This window comes from Hippocampus guttulatus, chromosome 6, assembly GCF_054856545.1.
Source record: "Hippocampus guttulatus isolate MCC_2025c chromosome 6, RoL_Hgut_1.0, whole genome shotgun sequence".
Classification (NCBI taxonomy): domain Eukaryota; kingdom Metazoa; phylum Chordata; class Actinopteri; order Syngnathiformes; family Syngnathidae; genus Hippocampus; species Hippocampus guttulatus.
Window position 1 is genome coordinate 12,588,053 of NC_141266.1, and position 8,487 is coordinate 12,596,539.

An 8,487-nucleotide genomic window follows, 5' to 3' on the forward strand; every position below is an offset into this window, starting at 1 on the left:
ACATGTCAGTTGTGTCCAACTTGTTTCCATCAGAGGCCACACGGTTGCCGCCAGGGGGTTGGTTGTAACTGCAAAATAACACAAGTGGATAATAGCTCAGGGAGTAACAGTTGGCTAAAAGTCACGGTTCGAGTGGGTTTTAACTTTTGTCTAAAATTGACATTCAAATTAAGTGCAAAACCAAACTGCTTATCTCTTTTGTAAACAGGAACAGATTTGATGACATTTACAATGAAACAACAGGCTAAATGTGCAATATAAATACTTATTCCTCAAAGGAAGTGAGGGACAGACAAATGCAACATAAAGAGATCAGTTTGAACAGTGCGAATGATTACGCTATATCCATGAAAGCACTCCAAATTGAATTTGCCTGGGCTACATCTGAGGAGCGAGAGGCTGTATTCCTTTTTTTTTGTTAAGCATGTCTAGTCATGATGTCTACTCAGCAGAAGATGAGCTGCACTGTGTGTGATTCTGGACTTGGCAAGTGGCTCGAGAGCGAAGCAATCAGACTACTTGTCCCTTACCGAATATGTCCTGTGCAGGAAGCCTATTAATGAACAACATCCTATTACATGATTGCCGTTGTATTTTTCTGCATAGTTTGAACAGAAGTCAAGGCAAATTTGTGGAAAGTTTTGGCAAGCCTCTTAAAATTACATGCTGGGCCGTATTTTGCGTGCAGGCCTGAAGTTTGACACTTTGGTATCAATGAAATGACCAAAGTAAAACAAAATAATTACAGTACAGTACTGTCATCCTAATATATTTTGTTCCAAGAATGTAGTCAATTGATCCCAAGGCCTCTTAACACTCTGAGGCGAGTTGAGTGACTACATTCTATAAATGGGGTACACACATTCAAGGGGTTCTCGGCTCATCACGGATTTCCATTCCGATGGGCCTAATTAAGCGGGGCTTTTTCACAGTGAGCCTTGTTTCTGCGTACGCTGCTATGTGTCACTCCAGACGCGTCGGTCTTCATAAGCACGGGAGAGTTTCCCCTAAATCATATTCAGAAACCTCACAAGGGAAAACAAGGTGACCACATCAGCTGCCGTGGAAGTCCTGGGTTCCCTCTGCTGTTATTTCTTCTCTCAAGGCCACATATGAGTCACTGCTTGAACTGGCAAGACTTCCAACGCCGGGCGCAAGGTCTGTAGGAACACTCATCGCTCTTTTTCATGCCTGCGTCTCTGTTGCCTTAAGCATCCCTTCCTTGTTCTCGCAGTGTTCACATCACTCACCCCAAGTGACAATTTCTGCATCCGCCTGAGGCTTTTGTTGTTGTTGTTTTTCCTGGTGTTTTTTTTTTTAACCACTTGTCTGTTGTAAATTCCATCAGAGACGGCCGGGTACTCTGACTATAAAATATCCTTAAAAAGAAATTGAGCTGGACCGCAGGGTAGTGGAGAGAAGAATATGAGAAGGTCAAGACAATGGTTGTGCTTTGCCTATACAACAACAGAGCAGAGGCCCACGTTTCCTGACAAACATTCACGCTAAGGTCATTCATCTTGCTTCCCAGACTGTGTGGGCTAATAGGAAAATGGACGGCACTACCTGGAACTTCAAATGCCACAAAAATTGTAAAATGGAAAGTAGGGCCAAAATGAATTCAAAAATATGAGGGTTGACCCTCATGCGGTAACTGTGCAATATCCAGCATCCAGTATTTCATAGCAGTCGTCAATCTCAAAGAAGAATATGGGAAGAAAGTTGATCCTTCCTTTTAATTACATTGTCCCTCGCTTTTGAAGACTAAATCGAACATTTTCTGCCAGCTTGCTTGTTTTGCATTGGAGTCTATGTGGTAGTGCAGGACCGGGCCAGGGTGGAGTCTGCCTTCCGTTTGAAGTCAGCTGGGATACGCGACAGCTCCTCATAGGCCTGAACAAGATAGGGTTATAGAAAATGAATGGGCAGTTCGATTGTGCTGGTTGTTGTCCTTCTGACAAGAAAGAACGCTGAATGAAGACTGCCATTTTTTCTTAGCTAGACCCCAACTAGCCGACTGCCATGCTTGTCGATTGTGATCAAAAAGCAAGTGTTGTGTTGTGTGTTATGTCTTAACCTTGTAAATTGTAGTTCATTTAATTCTATACATGTGTGTGTGTGTGTATGTGAGACAGTTTATGTTAAAATATTTTATGTATGAGTCAGCAATGTGACGTTTATACATCCTCATTTGTCATTCAAATTAATGCCCCCCCCACGCCCCAAATTATTATTAGGCCTTCTACACATCAAGCGACACAGGTTCATGTGTCTGACCTGTCATGCAGTGTACAGGGTTACTGTATACAAATACTGATTATGAATGGTCAACCGTTGACCACTAGTTTAATTTTTATTTATTTTTGTTTTTTTGTGACTCGAAATTTGAATCCTATTGTCTCTCCTTTATTTCTCACCTCTTTCTTCTTTATTATTATCGTTAGAACAGTGCTACAGCTGCCAGGGCAATCAATCTGCTTCATCCTTGACAATTGTGCCAATTTGTTTTCGCTTAAAAAAAAAAATGCAGTACTATTATGTGGGGCCTAAAATGTTTTATGATAAAACCACCAGTGGTCGCAGTATTTCAGTTGTACGGAGTTAAATGGTAAACGTGCTGTCGGTTATATAGCGCTTTTTTTTTTTATCTCGGGTACTTAAAGCGCTTGACACTGTTACCACATTCATCTACTGATGATGCAGCATCAGGAGCAACTGCGAGCTCAGTATCTTGCGCAAGGACACTTCATCATGGTCGCAAAGGCCGAAGATCGAACCACCAACCTCTGGGCTGGGAAACAACCACTCAACCACGCCGCTCTTATGTTGAGATCTGTGCGAGGGGCAATTGCTGAGTGTGCACATGTGAGTCTCAAACTATTTTTTTTCACCATTGTCCAGTTCAGTTGAGTTTCGGCTTTGTGGATCAGTGTTCAGGGGTCTTAGAGGGGGCGCTATGGTGAAAATGTGATGAACACAACTGCCTCCCAGTCAGGAAGTTCTGGTTTGAAACTCCACTAGAACATCTTTGAGCGCACTTTTATTTGGCTTCTTCTTCCATTGCAAAACCATGCCTAATTTCGTGTCCCATGAAAGTCTAGCGCAAGGTGCAGTTTAACTGTGCACATAGGTGGAGGTTTCTTTCGTTTGGTATTTTGCTGGTCTTTGTACAGGTAGAATTGGGCATAAAGAGGCGTGGGATGGAACGGAGCCGATTCCTGACTAGTCATAGTGGTGTCCCTCATTTGCATTAAAATCGGGGCGGTCAGAGGGCACGGCGTTCTTGTCAATAAGGAAACAGAAAGATACGATGATGTCGTCTACCATGCAGGCGAAGCCGCCTTACACCCACGACAGTGCGTCCGTTTTTACGCTGAGCGCATAAGCGTCTTTCTGCCAAGATAGGGAATGGAGTGTCTAAGATTTTAACAGTAACAGGAGTTACCCAAAAAAACGCCTGGATTGAATTTTAATATCCTGTCTGAATTACTATCATTTTTGCAAAAGCACTCTCATACATGTGGTCACTGTTAACAGCATGCTGGCCTCGCTTCCATCTTTTTTGTTGTTTTGGTCTTTGTGGCGGTTACCAACACACGCCCACAACAATAGACAAAGAAAATAATACAGTACTCACCAAGTTTGTCCAATACATGTGCAAGTGTTAAAATTATTTTGCGCTGATTTTTGAGTTTCATTTTATTATAATAATAATAATTAATATTATTATTATAAAATGAAGCTCAAAACTATGATAATAATAATTATTATTATATACTATTAATATTTGCCTCAATGTTCTGTTTATTTTTTCTGATTTTGGTGAATGTCAAGTATGGTATTGTGCGAGACTGAAAATCCAGAGTTGCAGACTCACAAAAAGGCAAACCAATACGTTTGCTTGCTCTTTGGCAAGATAGTGGTGCTTGGTGGGGTCCAAATAATACTCAACAAAATATATACACCTGGGTTGAGTTGGACATCATGCAGTATGCTGCAACTCTGTGACATACAAATAAGAGAATTGGGGTGAATAAATGGGCTATCTTTTATCACTTTTATCATGATTATGGTTGGAATTTTCTATAAGCAAAATCAAGAAGATAATTAAATTGTAATCAACTTGTGACATGGCATTTTTATTTCTTTCCCTAAATACAGTTGAATAATAATTTGCACTGTGATAACATCTGAATATGCTTATGGATATGGCATTGCCATGTAAAACCATGTGGGGGAGGGGGGGTTGTTTTTTTTTGTCATTTTACCACATTTTAGTCATGAGCAACCGATGTACAAATGTTCAAATGATGTAGAATGACATGACTTTTCATCAGTGGAAAACTTTGACTTACATGCAAAAACTAATGTTTAGTCAGACGATAACTTTGGGCTATGATGATCAAACAGTATATGAAAGCCCATTTGCAAAGACGTAAAATTACAGTGCTTGAGGCAAATATGTGTTCGTACTTGTTTCACAGTATTTTCAGATCAGAAAAACAAGGCAGAAAATGATCAAAAAAGATCCATCAATGGCGCCAAGGCTAACACAGCTAATAAGAAACATATTTTTCCATCTATTGTTTCCAGTTAGTGTTCTGTGAGGATACGACTGATTAATTACACCGTAAATTTCAATGAACAATGATCTTTATTCTTCAGTCACCTTGAATGATCATAATTTCACTCAATGGAAAGTCAACCTCAAAGTTGAATCGTTTAGCAGAGTGTTGAGTCATGATTTCATCTATGCCCTTTGCTCCCTCAACAATCTTTAGTATTCAGTGTAACAGTAAAATTATGAATGAAGTTTTTACAGTTTGCCTACTGTGACTGTCAGATTCCACATTTTCACTCTATCAGCCACCTGCATCCAACAAGTCATCATTCTGCCCCCGCCTCGACCTTATTCCATGCTTTTAACCCTTTCTCTCCAGTCATCCTGAAGCTTCATTATGAAGCATTGTCTTCCGCTAAGTAGCTCTGCCGTCATGTCATTATGTAATCATAATGCCTATTTTTCCACAAGTGACAGTTGCTATATATCACTAAACCTCTCAATGAGTCACAAACACCGGATGCCGACAAAAACAACTTTCGAGCACAGTTTCCCAAACCCAAAGCCTTGTTTCACGACCGCCCGTGATCCATCATCTAACATGACTGACGCTTGTGTTCTGCTTTTGCTTTGGAACTTCATCAAATGAGGGCATGATTTGAATTGCTGCTCGGATTTTTGTTTTTCTAGTTTAGCGCTAAACCAAGGAGTGGACGACAAGTTTCCAGCCCATTGTATTGAGGAATATTCCCACCATAGAGTACACTTTGGGTCATTAGTGTAATGGTTCAACAAGGTGACTTTCATGCAACTAGTGTGGGGAGGGATTCCTATTCAGTTCTTCAATTCACAATTGCCATGTGATTGACTGGCATCGGGTGTAACCCGCGTCTTTTTTCCACATGTTAGGATATTTCAGTCCCTTCTCTGACCCTGAACAGGATAAGCATCACATAAAATAAGTGGAGCAGTACAAATGGTTGTTTTTCTTGGAATGTATCACAGACATAAAATGTAAGCATTGTTCGTTAACTTAGCGGTATGTTTTTGCAGTCAACACGCATATCACTTTATGATCACATTCAAGTGGGAAATATTGTGCCGTTTCTGCGCTGTCGTTTTTTTTTTTTTTTTTTTTTAGGCTCTTCTACAGTTGTCAAGTGGAATTAATGGTGTGGTATATACAAATTGACGGGTGTTTTTGGGAGCTGTAATGAAATTTATTTTTTAACGACCAAAGATATGGTCGGAAGCTAAAGAACTCAAACCAATGAATATTAGTGCACAAAGTTTGTACAAAGTGCACAGCTCTTAACGGCGACATTTGCAGTGGTCGAGACACTTCCTTCTTTGAAGAAAATGTCTCATCATCAAAATGATTTGAAGATCTTTTTTACTTACCGTTGGTTTAAAATAATACCAACACTCGAGGCGATATGTTATCAACAGACCATCAAAATAACTTTAGAACCCCAAAGTAGGCAAACTAAGCCACAGCTGATGGACAAAATGAGAACGCGGAATGAAATAATCCAATACATGCAAGATGAGGGGAAAAAAGTGTCATTTTGCTTCAGTGACTCTGATCTTGTGTAGATGATTGACACACTTGGTATACATCCAACTTGACTAACCGCAGTTGAATGTTTGATGTTTTCATTTTAGCACAAGAAAGTTCATGTTTTCCTCAATGTTTTTTTTTTAATTATTCACCTACAATTCATAGTATAGTGTGGAATTTTCATTTGTTGACAGCAAACACCGTCTCTGGAAATTAGTTCAATTACTCAACAGTGGGATGTGTCATGGACCTACTCGCTACGTATGTTTTACTGTGTCTGTGGTTACCCTCCCAAAACATCTATTTTCTATGACTAACAGCTATTAGCATGAACGAAGAAGACTTCATAAATCTTGCAAACAGGCATGTCTTTCTGTGGATTTTACCACACATGCACTTCAAATACACCAAACTGTTCCACTTGTTGTCCTGCCGCACTGTTTTTCAGGTCAAATAGACTTTAGTGAACACAAAGTACCGCACCAGAAGCTGAATGAATTCTGAATTCATTCATGGACAAACAGTATGAATCAAATTTGTCAAGTGATTAAAATGGAGCTTTAGAGTGCATTCATTGAAACAATGTCATGATTTCAAAAGAAGGTAATGCACTGAAAATAATGCAGTCGGAAAAAAACATGTACTCTCCGGAGAATACAATTTAAGAGAATGTCCCCCCACCAAAAAAAAGGGAAAAAAGAACAAGATCCGATTTTTTTTTCAGTCAATAAAATTATATATGCCATATAATGTTATGATCTTTGTTATGCATGTGTATGGTGGTAATGAAATGAAAAACGATATTACATTACAGGGATGAATATTACAACTACCGGTACATGGTCATGTTTTTTCAGGATGCACCAATACTGCGATTGGCCCAGCTGCCAGTTCAGGCTGTACCCCGCCTACTGCCCAGGGACAGCTGGGATAGGCTGCAGCACGCCCCGACCCTCACAAAGATAAGCAGGTTACAAAACGGATGGATGGATGGGTGGATGCACCAATACTTATCCTGCAAGTATACAGCACTCATACTTTTAAAAATGCACCAATACTACAACACTGATACCATTTTACTATCCTGAGATTCAGTATAGTAGGAACCATGAACCTCATGTAGAGGTAACACGAATGATCACACTTTTAGCTGACCGAAAATTATTCCGCTGCCGTTCAGGGATGGAGGCTGCTGTCCTGCGAGCTGTTTAGCAAGCGTCAAGATTCAAGTTCTGTGCTGTGCAGCTCCAGCCAAGCCAGCTGCACTTCAAATCCTGAACACGTGCAGTAGAGAGAAGGAAGCAATAGTTTGATGAAATATCACTTCAATTGTTCCTCAGGTTTCATTTGATGACTCTCAAGAAGCAGTCTGGTATTTCTTATTAATTACGTTATTTCATAATGAGCAGACAGAGGAAATATAAGAGTCTTGTTAATATCTACCACTCTGCATTCTTACTCATCTCTTTTTTTCTTCTTTGTCACTTATCTATGCACTCCTTTTACATATTGCCCCCTAGTGTTCAGACTGCAACATCACTGAGACTATTAGAATAACACGCAGTTGTATGTTAAGATGTCAGTCATGACAAGTTGTTACTCTAAAAAGTGTTGTATTTGAGTGAAATATATGCCCTCTTCAAGAAAAGATGGTGGTTTTTGTTTTGGACCAATATATGGTTAAAATGAAAATTAGATCAAAATTGCAAGATGTACTTACATTGTCTCGTATTGGTACTGGGTTTCATTGAGCCCTCAATTGGAAGTACTGGTACCCATACTCAAAATGGTTGTAGTGGTGCATCCTTAAAATTATTGCTTGACTGGAACATTCTTAATTGCTTTCCGTGCGGCCCAAAAATACCTTCGGACATTATATTTGACTATCATTCAGCGGTGTAGTGGTACACTCGCCTGACTTCAGTGGAGGCCACATGGGTTCACTTCTCATTCAGTGATGGTGTGAATGCGAATGTGAATGGGTGTCTGTCTCTCTTTGTGCCCTGTGCTATTTACTTGCTGCCAGTCTATTGTGAAATTTGCCGTTTGCTATGAGATGGGATAGAATCCAGCTCCCTGCAATTCCAAACAGCAAAAGCAGTATCAATAGTAGATGTCAGGATTATAAAATAATCATAGTTCTTCACTGATATTACCCATGGATCTACTTCTCCATGAGCTTTGAAGGGTTTAAACTTAAACATGGGATGGCTTTGTGATAGGCATTGTCATAAAGTTCAAACATTATGTGAAAAGAAGATGGGGGCATTTCAGGCAAATGAAAATCTTTCCGACATTTCCAAATGATTTGTTTTGTTTTTCAAAAAGAACACTTCTTTGTGAATGCATGAATACATACATAATT